Raw genomic sequence first — 17,136 nt, forward strand, 5'->3', positions numbered from 1 at the left:
TTGACCAACAAATAGGGCCAGATCCTAGACTGAGTGAATATACGGAGGTAGACTTGCAATCAACGTTGTCTCCCGTGCAATCATAATCTTTGAAGCCAAGGAGATTCAATGCAGTGCCTGCTACATAGTGAATCCCGAAGGTGATGGTGCCCTGCACATATTGGAGGATGCGCTTGGCAGCATTCCAGTGTAGCTCATGCGGCTCCTGCATGTATCTGGAAACTGCCCCTACTGCATATGAGAGATATGGTCTGGAGTGGGTGAGGTACAATAAGCTCCCCACTAGCTGTCAGTAGAGAGTGTTGTCATCTAGTGGAGTGTCACCTCCATCCTCAAGGCGGACCCCAAACAGAAAAGTAGTCGGTGTTGGCTTGCAGTCAGTCATGAGAAATCTCTCGAGGAGATCCCGTGCATAATTAGCCTGAGAAAGTTTAATGCTTGTGGCATTCTGGCTAATCTCAAGACCAAGAAAGTAGTGTAATGGACCCATGCCCGTCATCAAGAACCTATCATGCAAGGCCCTCTTGACTGTAGCAATGGCTGAAGTCGAGCTGCCAGTGATTAGGAGATCATCTACATACAAAACTAAGATAAGAAGAGAATCATGTGTCCTATAAATGTAAACATTCAGATCAGACGTACATATTTCAAAGTTTTGTGATAAGAGAAAAGAATCCATCATTGCGTACCGAGCTCTCAGGGCCTGCTTAAGGCTGTAGAGAGATTTTTTCAGTCTGCAGACCAAAGATGAATCCTAAATGAAACCATGTGGCTGCTCCATGTAGATATCCTTAGATAGTTCTCCATGAAGAAAGGCATTCTTCACATCCATTTGATGTACTTCCCACTGCTGGGCAGCCACAATGGCAAGTGTAAGGCGTATGGAATCCATCTTTGCTATTGGAGCAAAGGTCCCGTCATAATCAATGCCATGCACTTGTTGGAAGCCTTTAGCTACTAGCCTCACTTTCTGTCTGGTGATTTGCCCATCTGCAGCACTCTTGGTCCTATAGACCCATTTGCATCGGACAAGTTTCCTTCCTAAAGGAAGGGGGACCAGGTCCCAAGTTTGGTTCTCGAGGAAGGAGTTATGCTCCTCCTCCATGGCAGACTCCCAAGATGGATGCCCAGCAGCCTTAGCATAAGACTGTGGATCAGAAGACTGAACCAAATGACAATGCCAGGATGGCGATGGTTCAGTGGTAGTGAGGACAAGAGGAGGCTCAATAAACTCTGAGCTAGTCCTCTGCAGATCAGAATTATCCCCCACAAGACCATTTCTAGCAGCTGGGTGGTCTTGTGCATATATCTCACGTAAGCTCCTTGTTCTCTGATTTATGATAGGGGAATATGATTCACTGCTGGAAGCTCGATCTAGACTTTGATATGGATCATCATTTGCATGCACTAGATTTGTATCTCAAGACTCTGTCTCTGCATCTGCATGCTCTACCTCGGCATCTGCATGCTCTGTATCTGCATCTAAGTGTATTGAGTCATCATCTCGGACATGAGGTAGATAAAAGGTGTTTGCATGCGGCGATTGAGGTGCATGCGAGAGACTTTCCTCAAATTTGACACTTCGCTCAATGATGAGCTTGTCCGTAGAGGTAATCAGGAGTCAGTATCCCTTCACACGATCAGGGTATCCAACAAAGATGCACTCAAGGCTCTGTGGATCAAGAGCTTTCGCCTTTTCAAAGGGGATCCTGGCCCATGCTCTAGAGCCGAAAACACGAAAGTGGGTGACCTCCGGTTTAGTGCCGCTCCAAGCCTCAAAGGGGGTCTGATCCTTGACATACGTATGAGGAGATTTGTTTTGGATGTAGTTAGCACAATTAAGTGCTTCAGCCCATAGCTTATGAGGCAATGACTTAGCATGCAACATGCAGGAAGCCATCTCTTTGAGAGATCGGTTCTTTCTCTCAGTAGCTCCGTTCTACTGCGGAGTGTATGGAACTGTGTACTGCAACTGTATGCTAGATTGAAGGCAAAGGTTTTGAAGTGCTTTGTTAACATATTCCCCCCCATTTTCTGTACGGAGGGCTTTGATCTTTCTCTCTGACTGTGTCTCAACTAGTGCTTTGAAATCTTCAAAGTGCTCAAAAACTTCAGATTTGGCCCTGAGAAGATACACCCAAGTATACCATGAGAAATCATCAATAAATGTAAGCACATACCTCGATTTATTGATGGAAGGATGAGGAAAAGGCCCTATGAGATCACTATGGATCAGATCTAGAGGAGAGGATGCTCTGTGAGTCTTCTTGGTGTCAAACTTTTCTTTGGGTTGTTTGCCGAGGACACACCCTTCACAAACTCCTTTGGAGAAACTGATATTTGGCAAGCCTTCCACCATCTCATTCCTACTTAGCTGCTACATATACCTATAATTTAAGTGACCAAACCTCTTGTGCCAAAGCCTATTATTATCATCAACATGTGTAAGCAATAAGGAGGATTCAAATTCAATAAATTCAGAAAATGTATACAGTCTGGCTCCATTGTTTACCTCACCAGTTGCAATTTTGGCGCTGCTATGTAGATCGTATATGTTCACTGCATCTGGAGTGAATTCCACTCTCTTTCCGGTGCCGGAATGAGTGATTTGATAAAGTGAAAGCAGGTTTACCAAAAGTTTTGGAACATGAAGCACATCCTCAAAGGTTCCATGTAAAAGTTCCGCTCTACCTTTTCCGGTGACCTCAATAGGTGAGTCATCTCCCATGAGGATGGGAGGTCCTTTGCATGCATCCAAAGAGGAATAGACTTCCTTTGCAGTATCCATATGATGTGATGCACCAGAATCTATAATCCATGCATTAGGAGAAGAATTAATTGCAACTAAAGCATGAATATTGTTACCTTTCCTGTGTGGCGGATCCTTAGTTTTCTTCTTAGCACCCTGAGGGATATGGTCCCCAAGGTTGTGCTTCTGAAGGATTTCCACCATTTGGTCAATTTTTTTCTTCATGCAAGATGATTCTGGATGGAATCCTCTTTGACAATAGGTGCATCCATTTCCTTTCTTCCCTTTCTCATTTCTCGAGCCAGAGGAGTCATTGAAGGGCTCGGTGTACCCTTCCTTCTTTGGATGACAATGCACTTTTCCCTTGTCTTTTTGCTACTAATTTTTCTGATTTGAGTCAGATCTGTCATTTTTATTTTGGTTGCCATCATGCACAACAAGTGCATGCGTTTTTGGAGGTTTGATTTTCCCCATGCCAATGAGTTTATCTTGCTCAAAAATAAGGGACTCCATAAATTCTTTGAGAGAAGGCATAATGTAGGATTTACCTGTTGCGAGCCTTACTGAATGAAATGTAGACACAAAGACGGAGTATTTTGGTCCGAGCTTTGAAATAATAGAGAGAACTTGGCGACTCTCCTCCTTGGATTTGTCAATTCCACAACCCTTGAGTTGCAGCAATAGATCATTATATTTGGTGAAGAAGTCTTGAATTATGTCATAGTTCCGTGGATCCAATGACAACAGATCCACTTCGAGCAAATGTCCTTTCATCTCAACCTGTTTCCTATAGAGATCTTCAACCTTTTTCCAAATCTCATTGGGAGTATTGCAGGCATATAGATGAAGCTGCAACTCTGGTGAGACGCACAGGCATATGCATCCGTGGGCCTCATCCATACGGTTGAGATACTTGGATTTCTCTATGGCTGAAGTGGGTTCCACTTCTATAGCCATGGTAATCCTGTACAACCCTTTATGATGAAGATATCGAGCCATTTGGTCCTTCCATTCATGATATTTGTACGGTGTTAGGATCGATGCTTTGGGAGACTCCATTTTTCTATTAATCTTCGATCTCCAAGCTCTAATACCTACAAAATAAACCACTGGTGCACCTTTTATCTAGCAACCTGGCTCTGATACCATGTAAATGTGTTAGAAAACCTGCACAGATGAATCTAGCTAGTAAAGGTTGAACACACAGCTTTGCAGAGCAAAAACACTAAAATAAAATCGAATGAAGAAAAGAATGATTCTTTAGAAAATAGGTTACAATGCTCATGATATAGCATTACTGGGTGAATATCCCAAGGCAATGCACCATAGTGGTGATCAATGGGAAGACTCAACACCTACAACAAGTTTTGGAGATAACTAGCCAGTTGCGGAGTTAAAGAAGGAGCAAATCAAGGAGTAAATCATGCAAAAGGAATCTTGCATGCAGTCCCATGCTCTAACTAAGAGTCTACATGTAGATGTGTAGTAGTTGCATGTAGTCGCATGCTCTAACTAAGAGTCCACATGTAGGTGTGTAGTAGTTCCAACAAATTTAAATGAAAAGGTCATGGATGTTGTAGGCTATAGAATCCCTTCTAAAAGCGTTATGTTTGTCAACATATGGGGTTTTTCACATGACCCAAATTGTGGTATAAGCCTTTCGGATTTAGGCTAGAAAGATTCGAGGGCGGATCGAAAACCAATATAAATATCGATGTGAATGACTTCAGATTCCTACCCTTCTAATCTGGGAGGAGGAAGTGCCCAGCGGCGAACATGGCATACGTTAAGATGCAACAGGTTGTAGCCCTTCTTGTGCACACATTCGACCGATCTCTTCAAGAGGGCCAAGTTGATTTTAACATGGAGGAAGGATTTTGGGTTACTAGCCGCATGAATTTTGGGTTACGTGCATTCCCTACACCTCGACAAGGTGATGGGGCTCACAATGCTAGAAATGTGCAGTGAATGTTTCATTCCAACATGTCCAAAATTTGGGTTACTATGTCATATCTCATGGAGTGAGTGAGTCCGGTTTATGGATGTGCATTGTTTGTTGCACTAGATGTATTCGAATCATGTATGTTAGAGGGATCATAGTCAAATACATCATCATTTTATATATTTTTATATAACAGGTAGCGTTATAAAAACCATTTCCTACACTTTAATTTTAAAATTCAATAATTTTTTTCAATTTTAAAGACATTTTGTATACCTAAAAATATTAATGAAATTAAGAACTTTTTAAAAGTAACGATATTATTTTATTCTTAAAAATAAAATGACCTTCAAATTTTTGGAGGATGACCATTTCAATGTCTTTTTAGCCATTATGCCATATGACCTAATCAAGTTTTATATTTTATTCTCTATTATTCTTTAAGGTTAACATACATATATATATATATATATATATGAAATTTTTATATTGTTTTGATTTTTAAACGTGGGGATTTTTAGTTTGTGTTTCATGGATATGTTATAAAGGTAATTTTAGTGGATTTTAGTAGAATCCAAATAATTTGTATGATTGATGAAGCATTAACATTTATTATATTCATAGAAAAGAATGTATCATAATCATCAAGATTTTATAGAGAGAATGGATTGATTTGTAAATTCAATAATTTATAGTCTAAAGCTTGCAAATCTATGATTCATAGATTTCCTACATGGAAATTAGAAATAGGGAAGAAACATCTATATATATATCTTTGGGCCAAGGGATTTTTCACAATAGTGTTTGACTTATTTGAATACAAAGATTGAAACTTGAACTTTTGTCAATGGTTCTAGGGAAACATTGATCTCTACATCAAACCTTAAACTCCAATTTTTTACCCCTTTTTGAACTCCTTCTCCACGATGCTCATATAGTTAAGCTTGCTTAACCTCCCTCTACATTTATAATTTTCTAATAGATAGTGGAAATGCTTTAGTTGTATTTCATTTGAAATTCATTAGGTGAAGTGCTTGTGTATTGCAGCATATGCATGCATTTGTATACATGGACTTCAAGGAAATTTTAGCAAACATCAAATTTTGAAGGATATGTTTCGATTTAAAAGTTCGATTGTGATCAAGTCCCTTTTAGATGAAAGGCATGCTTTGTAATGTAATACATTGCTACCCATTGCATCAAAGTCTCAAAGGTATGGTTGTCAAGGAAATCTTATCACAACCAATGGTGCAATGGAGTAATGGAATCCCATCATCTAATCAACAGAGATCCATTGATGTCCTCCTAGATACCCTCTCTAAAGCTATCCTAGATGGTTGATTTGTCTTTGGAACCTCATGCTGATGTCATTGCATCAAGGGGTAGACATTCTCCCTAGGTTAGAATATAAATAGGTCAAAGTATTGACCAGGGGCCACAAAATGTGGCTAGGGAGAATGACCCAGAGAGAATCAAGTCCCAAAGTGCTCCCCAAATGGGTGAGTAAGTGCCGCTAGTATTAGACAAGAAATTTACCATTCATTTAACATGTAGGAATGGTAACATCCCAGGGTTTCACCATAGGTAATAGGTGTTGACCAGGTTCCAAGTGACAACTTGGATAATTGGTGAATTGTTCCAAGTGACGATTTCTTAAGCATGATGTTGATGCATGATGCTTTCTATAGGTAGTGGATTGACACATCAACATAGATAGCTTATTCAAGCACAATCATTCCCTCTAGGTCAAGAATTAGGAAGAATGGTCCGACAGAGGAAAGTCATTCTTCGTGTGTCAATTATGTTGACTAGAGTTAGGGAGAACTATCCTAGAGGCGTAGAATCACTCAATTGAGTGGTTCCCTTTAACATCAGGCTCAAATTCTCTAGAGAGGTTGAGAGAGCACATTTAGCATTAGGCCCATAATTATTCATGAAGAGTGGGGTCTTTGGAGATTCACCACGAATCAAAGATATTAAATAGTTTGATGGTTAACCAAGACTACTCTAGGTCAAGAGTATCGACCAGGATGATGGTGATGATACACCGTAGGTTTGAGGTATGACTAGAATTATGATGACTAGTTGATGCAAATGATGTATCATGGGTTAGAAGTATTGATCGAGATTATGGAGGTAATATAGCATAGGTCAAAGATACCGTCCATAATTATGGTAACAAATTGATGTTGTTTATTTACCGTGAGTCAGAGTTGTTGACTAGGATTATGGTAATAGAATGATGCTAATGTTGATGATAAATGGTGAACCTTTTCTTAGAGAAATTTGTCAATATGAGAGCATTTGGTGTTGGGTGTGATATATTTTATTTTATGCGGACCAAATAATAGTTGGGCGGACCCAAGGATGGGGGTTAAAGCTAAATATGGTGTGTGGACCTACCCATGTTTTTGTGCATGGTTTTTGGGCACGGTGGGTTTTTCCCATGGTATCTATAGATACAATAAAGCGAAGTACAAGTATGTGTATATGTAATTTTCCAAAATAAAAAATACAGTGAATATCAAAACATACACTAAATTGCAGCCAAGAATTTTCACACATGCAGGCACAAATTTACACAAACAAAAATAGATCAAAGAACCATAAAAAAACAGCCATATAAATAATCCATTTTATTTATTTTAAAGTTGTAACTGAATACAATGGAGTGAATATATAGAAATTGGTCTTTCTACTACAAGCATGCAATAGCCAGGTGGGAAACTAAGTGAAATCTCCAACTAAAATGGCTCAATCTATCCAATAAACACATTACCCATAAATTGTTATTGTTGTTGCTGTTGCTAGAGGAAAACTGTGAAGTGGACACTCGAAAACACTCTAAAATTTCTGAGAAATTACAAGGAGGCTCCTCACACCCCAACCAATAAAACCCGTAAATATTTTGAGCTAATTCCAATCGACGAAGATGCCCAAAATAGTGTGAAAATCGTTGTTAAACCAAAAATTCACCCTGCTATAAGAATGAGGATTTTAGGCTTGAATATCGCCTGATTTTTCTTCTAAAATTGACTGGAGTCTCTTCTCACCAAACCCACTAAAACTCAGAAAAATATCAAACTAAATCCATGAGTCACTGAAACCCCAAATCTAGTGTGCGACCCTTGACAGTCTACAAGTGAGCTACAGAAATCAAATTGCTACAAGAATGCACAATTTCCCTAAAGGGAAACTCCTCCAAATCCCAGGCAATGTCCTTCCTCAAACGTTCATCCAAAATAAGCTCTAATACCCGACAAAACACTACTACTCAACCCCTGTAAAATAGCTAGAAATCTAGCCCACAATAGTTGATCCTCCAATGAGCAATTGAAACAACCTCTATGCCTAGGCAATGGAAAACTCAGTGAATACTTGCAATAAAGCTCTATGGAAATGTTGAATTGGACTCCCTAAATTAACTCACTACGGAGACACTCGAATTTCTTTGAAATGAGGGTGGAATTCTGCTTGGAAATTCCTTGTGTTAAACAACATTGGTTGATTTGGCTAAGAAGCTCAAGCAAACTCTCCAATTTTGAAATGAAATGCCAAATAGAATGATAAAGCAAGGATCTAGCCTTCCTTTTATTAATTATTTCCCTTCCTCACACCATGGGTCGATTTCTCTTGCACTATGATTTGATACTATGGTTTGATTCTTCTCATGGTTCGATTTCCATTTTGGTAACCTCCACAACTTAACTTTACTTTAATTTTTCTTTCATCCTAAGTTTTGCCTTTTTTTCTCTCCAAAGATTATATTGAGCAATCATAACCCATTATCCTAAGTTTATTTGCCAAAATATTTATTATTCACCAGAATTGTAAAATTGAGAATTTCCCTCAGCAAAATTATTACTTATTGGGGATATTAGAGTCCTCCTCACCAAAATTTTCTCATCCTCAAGCAATACTCAAACAAGTGTCCTCTTTGACTGTTGATCACCATTGTAACCACGAATAATACTAGGGTCCCAAATGTGCCATGGAGTTATCCCCATTATCAATACTATCTTGATATTAAGGAATCCCTCGATACTACGATCCGAAGCCATCTTGATCAATGTGGATCAAACCTTACTCCATTAGTTGTCCAACTAGGTACAGGTAGCAAAATCACTCTGCATACTATTAATAAGTAGAGCATCGTGATAATGTAGGACTTTGTCGAACTCCCCATGAAGCTGCCCTACTGAGTAGTCCACCTCATTCACTCCAAGAGTGAACTCCATATGGCACAACACAATCCCTGTGGGGATGAAGTCATTACTACATGAAGATCCCCTAGTATGCTCCCACCAACCAACCTGCCATGTTGAGGAAGTCTCCCATGCTATCAACGAGTTGCTAAAAACTCAGGGAATATTTGAGTGATCTCCTACTATAGTAGCCAGCTCTTCTGTAAAGGTCATTGAGCATTCAAGTAATATGATGTTCGGGTTCCATGCCCATCACCGAAATAAATTGTCCTGCTGACCCTATAACACTGTGGTCATGACTAACTGCCTACTATACTCGTACCAGTAACTCCTCTCTTGTAACTCTTGACCATAATATATGTGATGATCGAGGCTAGGTACAACCTACTAATAGGACTCAACAATGCTCACGCCTATCACTCCATGGCTAACTCTAATCCTGAACAACCACATACCTCACCATATGATGAACACCACAGTGACCCCCCATGTCTTAACCTAATAATGAACAATATCACCTACTATTTCGATTTTACTCACTAAGTAATGGAGTGTCCCACCAATCAACTGGATCTCGAGATTCGATAACCATACTGGAAGTCCACAACTCCCAATCCTCACTGATGCTACTGTGACATGATGTTAGCTATTGGGACTCATTTGTGCCTCATCTTTGACCCTTGTATGTATCCAATGGATGGGCATCAAAATTAATAATTTGTCCCACGTATGACAAACTATTCTACTCCTACCAAACCACACAGTGATGTTTGTTATCCCATCTCGTAATGATGTACCTAGTTACTTCCTGGAACCTCGACATCTACCTACTAATGAGGACTATCATCCCCTATACGCCTGCTCACATAAAACCTTATGTTTTCCCACCAAAAGTGCAGCCTGCATCTCACTCACGGTCACCTCCCTAAGTGTGAACTTAAGGGTGGAGGATATGCTACCTCTATTGCAAACCATACACTCGCAAAGCTTGTACCTCTCAGCTCGTGCCCTGATCAAATGCCACCATTGAGAAGTCTCTCTCGGGATACTTTGTGTCCTAACTAACTATCTCGAGTGAGCCTCTCGCATCCTGTTGCTCATGATGAAGGCATTGAGGGAAAACACCTAACTCTGTTGCGAATGCAAGCAATGTGGGAGTGAGACGGGCACACAAGTCCCCTCGAATATCATCCAATGATTCTCATGAGTGTCTCCTTCGATTCTAAGTGAGATACACCATAGGGTATGCCTATTTTCCCTATTAAGTGGTCTCTTTGGTACAAACATCCCTTTTGTTATCAAACAATGGTGTCTCCAAGGAATTTATGGAGTATGTTTCTTTATCACCAATGGGATCAGGTTCAAGGTTGCTAAATATTGTCAATTTCTCATCATAAGGACTCATCCATACATCTAACCCTATACCAATTGGAAATGACCTATTCCACCCTTCCCCTTTAGTTTCTATTATCTCCCTTCCTGCCGAGCTCTCCCTTCAACTCTCCATCAATTCTTGCTTCTCTATCCTTAACATATTATGTGTCCTTGCTGGATTCCTATTTTCAATTTTAGTTATCTCTTAGACCAATTGGTTTTGTCAATAGGTTCCTCTCACTAGATATGTTAATCAACGATGGTATCCCCTCATAATTTAATTCTCCATTAACTTTGCCAATTAAATATTATCCTAGACACATTAGTAAAATGAAAACATTTTCCTAAACACATGGAAGCATATGATAAGACTATGTGTAAAGCATTCCATGTAGAAACAATGGTCATGTCATCCTAGGAAGGATTTCTCAAGAAAAACTTAGGTCTCAAAATTTAAGAAGGGTCGAGGTACGAAAACTAATGGAGTCTAGAAGACAAAATATTTCAAGAGATTTGATAGAAATTTTTTCATCCCACTGCGGGGCTATGCGTAAGGTAAAACACTTGGGAAGTGAATGGGTCAAGGTGATATTGACATAAAATTTTCCAAGAAAATATCCATAATTTGTCAAGAAAAAGTTTGTCCAGCTGTGGGATGATTAATAAGTGAATGTGGAAGGGTTAACTTGATAAACGAGAGCCAGGATAGGGACAATGATTGTTAATTGATGAACAATATTATGTCACATGTTGGGGATTTTCCAAAACAATTCCACTAAAATAGACAACTATCCGAGATATTCATGTCTCAAGAGATGGGAACAAGAACTATTAATCGACGACACACTTAAAAGGTTAGGATTTTTTTTGTTTTGTTGAAGATTTTATAAGTGATTTGTCTATGAAATATGTACAAGGTGGAAATCCATCACAATTTTACAAAGAGAAAATTATATATATATATATATATATATATATATATATATATATATCTATATATATATATATATATATATATATATATATATATATATATATAGATATATATATATATATATATATATATATATATATATATAGATATATATATATAAGTAGGATATGAAAATTTAAAAGGGTCCCCATTTTTTATGGATTAAGTACAAAATGGGGGGTTGTTGTTTTACTACAACACAACCCTAAACTAAAGTATTAATCTCTTAATCTATCTATGTATTGTTCTTACCCAATGAGGACCACCACCACTATACCAACAAAATATGTATTTAATAAATATACTACTATTACATGTATGTTGTTATGTATACTAGTATAAATATAAACATAATATGTGAGTATATATATTGGTATATATACTGGCATAATATGTTGTTATATATAATATATGATATCTATATAATATTATTTTGGTGTATATATACTTGTACATATATTGGTATACATATGCTCACATATATATGAACATAATATCAATATATCTATGGGTATATATACATACACATATACCTAATTTTGGCTATTCACTGAAGATTGCATGAGGACTTTCAAAGTCTTAAGTATGGGGGAAACATTGGGCTTTCATTTTGAGGCCTTTACTACTATAAAAAGTGTGAGTTTTTCCTTTTCTACTCCCTCTTGTAGCCAATTATCATTCCAATTTTATCACAATTAGTTTCATTATGGTCATCACATGTTGATGAGGTGTGATGTTGTTAAATTCAATGCTCTTTCCTTATTTTTAATTGAGTTATTTGAGCTAGAGCTTTCCTTTTCTAATATGAGTATTAGATCTTATAACCCTAGTAATGATCTAGTAACCAAAATCATTAGTTGTCATATCTATGCACCCCAGGGTGAAATATGTCACATGCTTTTCATTGTTATGTGGCTTGAGATAGATCAAATTTGGTTGGATTGCTCCTATTTTAGACAAGGAAGGCACCAACCCATAATTAATGCTCTAATCAAACACAGGGTAGTAATGCATACAACACAATGACAATGGAGTAATTACTCAATTTCGAGGTTTTGGAAAGTGGTATGAATATTTTCATGCATTCTATGTCATGAAAATATCCATCCCAAATACAAGAAATTGCCCATGTTAGCAAGAGCTATATTTGTCAATGGCATTACGCCCTACTCTATTTTTTGGATGCAAACAATTAACAAGTATGTGTGTCCTTGGGAGATATTCATTGTTCAATACACCCTACCTATATTATATAACATCTATAATAAGTAAAGGTCAAAGGTCAATGTTTGTAATATTAAAGAATTGTTCAAGAAAGTAGTTTATTTGTGTATTGCAAAATTGTTCAAATATTCCAATATGAAGGCCATATGTTGGTGTATATTGCAACTTAATGACAAGGCATATGTGGATGCAAATTTTCTTTATGATTGTAATGTGAATTTGTGTATTCCTCTTTTAATATAAGTGATGTTATTTTGAGTTTTGTTTCATAGCAAATTACTTATACTATAGTTTTTCTTTGTAGTGCAAGTCAATAGGTAGTCTCCCCCTACCTGATTTGCGTTGCAAATTCATTGATTTCTTAGTTAAATTAGGTAATTAGATAAATTTATATTTATATTTATGTTATGCACATTAATATTTTAATTCTTTATAATTTTAGTTCTTTAACTTTCACATGTTCTTCATTGAAAAAGTGTGGATTCCCTATAGAGGTTAGGCACTGAAGGTTGAAGAACGAAAGTTTTTTTAAGGAATTGCAAAACTATTTGATTCCTGTACAAAACAAAGTACTGTGATCAAAGCTCATAAAATTAATTTGTAAATATCATCCCAATGATCATGAAAACATGTAGCATTTTACTTTTTTCTTGATTAAATTTTGCCTTTTAAGTAGAGTGTGGATCCCCCCTATAAAAGTTAGGAATTAAAGGTTGAAGAACAAAAGTGCTTCTTAAGGAATCATAGAATCATTCATGCCTCAATGCCAAACAAAGTGCTATTGAAAACATAAACTTAGTGATCCAACAGAACTCTCTAGACCTTTAATTTTTTGTCTGGTAGAATTTTATTGCTAGTTCATGCCTTAGAGCATTAGACTGTAAGAGTTCTTTCCTAGCTTGAGAATCATTTATGTACTAGTTCCACACATACAATGTTGGTGTTTATAAGTTTATGACCACATATTGACAATTGAATATAATGGAATTTAAGTAACTAAATTTCTTGAGAATAACATTTTCAAACTAAAGGAGGTTGTATACAATCAATTTTGAGCAACCTCCTCAAATCAAAATATGTTACTATAATGTAAGGTTCCTCAAATTTAATGTGGATAAACTCTTGGAAATTTAGGAACCCTCTCCAAATTTAAGAATAGGAGGTGGCACACAATCTGTTTTAAATATCCTTCTCAAAAATTAATTTCGAACAACCTCCTCAAAAAGATTTTATGTAGATAAAATTTTGAAAATTTAGGAAACCATTCAAATTTAAGGATAAAATCTTAATAGGAGAAATTCCTATGATAAAAACACTTTTAATCGAAAAAAAGGTACAAAAGGACTCATTCTTCCTAGCCATTTCAAAAAACTCTAACAGCTTTAAGTAATCTTCTCAAATTTGAGGAAGAATTCTATAGTATACCTACTATATATTATTAGATATATTATAATAATGTAATAAAAAAATATAATGTAGTAACTTTTCTATAGCTAATTATTATTACATATTAACCAAAAGTGACCATTGGTTAAGAACATGTGTTTCTTCCTACTAAGTAAAAGGTTTAAATCTAAAGAGGTTTTCCCATAAAGCTATGAAAGATGTATAATTTTTTCTTTTTTAAATTAAATAGAGTTATATTCTTAAACTTATGTCTATAATAATCATCCGTGTATATGTTTAAATATCAATGTTTTTAACGGATTTGTTAGAAAAACTAGAAAATAGTTGATATATTCTCCATGATAAAATAGGTTCAATATTCACTAGTATAGATTCATTTTAACTTTCGATTAGTGAACTTTCGAGAGGGATTAAATAAATCTCTTATGTGGTAATCTCTTTTAGAGTGCAGTATAATTTTTTTCATTCTTTAAATTCCATTTTTAATGTATAAATGGATTCAACAACTTGAAAATCTCTTTGAGCACTTTGATTGTAAAGACTACACAACTTAAACTTACAATTCCAAAAACTCTTTACTAGATTTCAGATGACCCAAAAATATACGCCAATGAAACCAAAATGTATAATAGTAAGATTAATTAAAATTATAACCATTTTTTATTGAAATATTTTATTTATAACCCATTTATTTATTTATTATTAATATATTTAAATGTGACATGTTAATTTTATATTAAAAACCTAACCTCTCTTTTATTATTCTGATAGGAAATAATTGATTTTTTTTACTTTCCATTGTTTATTCTCTCTATGAATTTAAATAGTTTACCTAAATCTTGTACTGTGAAATATTTTTACCACATTTTCTACGTTGTAATGTCAATAATAAATCTTGGTGAGAGTATGATTAATGATCTTTTACCAACCTAGATACATCTTAACTCACCAAGTGCCGAGAGAGATATTAACTCATTTAGTCAAAATGTTAAAATTACAACATCTCTATCATATTGGGCTGAATAACCTCGCACAATAATGTTTTTAATTAAATATAACCGAATAGATGTATTCACCTTTGATTTTAAATATAGTGAATATTACTTTTTTATTTAAAAAATATTTTATTTTTATTTTATAAGGTACATGTGTCAACTTGAGTGTAGAATTCTCCACACTAATATCTTTTTTACTTTTAATTACCTTTATCCCTTTTATAATTAATATAAAATTATATTTGCTAGATGATCCAAAAGTAAAATCTTATCATAGGTTATAAAATTAGAATAAAATAATTATTAAATTAAGATATTAAATTAATAATTATTATTCTAGAATGTTTAATTATTTAGAATTAGTATATTGTTGTAACTAGATGACTCTCCAAATGTGTCCTATCTTAGGCTCTATTTTAGGAGATTTGTTAGCTAGTTGGTTTGAATAGCATTTATTGTAAATGGACACTTGTTATTTAATAAGTGATCCATAATTAGAGGTAGTTAGGACATGGAGCTTATAAATAGCTCATTGCAAGAATGTTTGGATGTTCGAGTGTAGGCTCTTGCAAAATCAAATTATGTAATTATTTTTTTCTGATTAATAAAATTACATGTCTGAAGACACTTCTGCCATTATTGTGGTATCAGAGCTCCAGTAATGTCACATCTGATGTGAGAAGGAGATTCCAACTCTACAAGTTTTTGGAAAACTCCATTGAACTGTCCAACGAATGATTGGTATGAGAATTGTCCAGTTTTTGTTAAAAAGAAAAAAAAGTTTATTATGTTATTGATTTTAGATTTTTTAAATATGAAAAGAATTTTTTTGAATTATTATCAAAAGTGCTAAATCCGTTTCCGTGGAGGTTGCTGCAAGCAAGAAAATCCATTGTGCGCTCCCACACCCAATCCGAGAATGTGAAGAATCTGGTAATTTATTTGGTAATTTTGATGGTTGTTGGTTCTTTTTTACCTTTTGAACAGTTATCTCTTCTTTAGATTCTTCACTGTCAGATCCCTCATCAGATGTCTCATCCTCACTATCATCATCACCACTACTTTCTTCTATTAGTTTCCCTCTATATAAAAAAAATCAAATTTCTCTGCACCATTGGTTTGCAAAGGCTTCTTTTCCTTTTCTTCTTCGAAATCCCTCTCTGAATCATCACTTGATTCTGCGTTACCATTCCTTATAGCTGAAATTGAACCATTGTTTGCTGATGTCGAGCTTTTTTTAGCTGCAGCTCAACCAATTTTCGAGTAATTGAGTTAAGATGGAGTAATCGCGTTAAGGTGAAGGACACGATCTCATGTCAAAAAAATGAATTAATCAATCACCGTGAAGGCAAGGCATAACACTGTGGTTGATGGGATTTGTTTGCCAGAGGAGGAATTCCGCGTCTTGAATCTGCAATTCTGCATCCAATTTCACAGTTAGACGGTGGCTCTTGGTTCACGTTACAGTGACCGGTGACAGTTCTTCTGCATTACAGTAAGACTATCATCAACTCCAGCGGTCTTGGAAACCTGAGGAGATCTTCATCGTGGAAAATGTAACCGGCCAGCATTGAAATCCAGCCAGCCAGCGAAGCCAACACTCTGTATTACCAGCGTGGAGGATAGCCTAAAAATATTCAGCGGTTTAAATTTTTATTTGGAAGTTTAAAATTGAATTCTTGAAGATTACCTGTGTGGATAAACAAAAGAGCGTTTCAGCAAAATGATGTGGATGTGGTTTTTTTTAAAAAGGATGTGGTTTTAAAAAAAAAAAGCATGATATATGCTTTAAAGTCACGTAAAATTCACTTATGTTTTTTTATGGGAGTTTTAAAGAAAATATGGAGGGATAAGGTGAATCATAAAGTTTTTTTATAGTTTGTAATTTGGAGAAATAAGTTTTTTTTTATAGTTTGTAATTTGGAGAAATAAGTTTTTTTTTTATAGTTTGTAATTTGGAGAAATAAGGTTTTTTTTATATTTTGTAATTTGTAATTTGGAGAGATAAGGAATTTTCTCTTATTTTTAAAATAATATTTTTTGGAGAAATAAGGTGTGAGGGGTTATTTGTAAATGTTCAGGACAGTGACTTTTTTGGAGTAATAAGGTGATTTGTAAATCTTTGAAGTAATAAGGGGATTTCAATTGTAATTTTTTGAAGGGATAAGTGTAACTCAAAGTAATTTTACTTTGAGGGCGGTAACGTTTTTTACCAAGTTTTGCAAGAGCATCATAATAAAAGTCAAATTTTGAAAGTTACCTTGTAA

The sequence above is a fragment of the Pinus tabuliformis genome, chromosome 1_2 (genome assembly GCF_031772625.1).
Source record: "Pinus tabuliformis cultivar Carrire ecotype Pingquan chromosome 1_2, CPIR1, whole genome shotgun sequence".
Lineage (NCBI taxonomy): Eukaryota > Viridiplantae > Streptophyta > Pinopsida > Pinales > Pinaceae > Pinus > Pinus tabuliformis.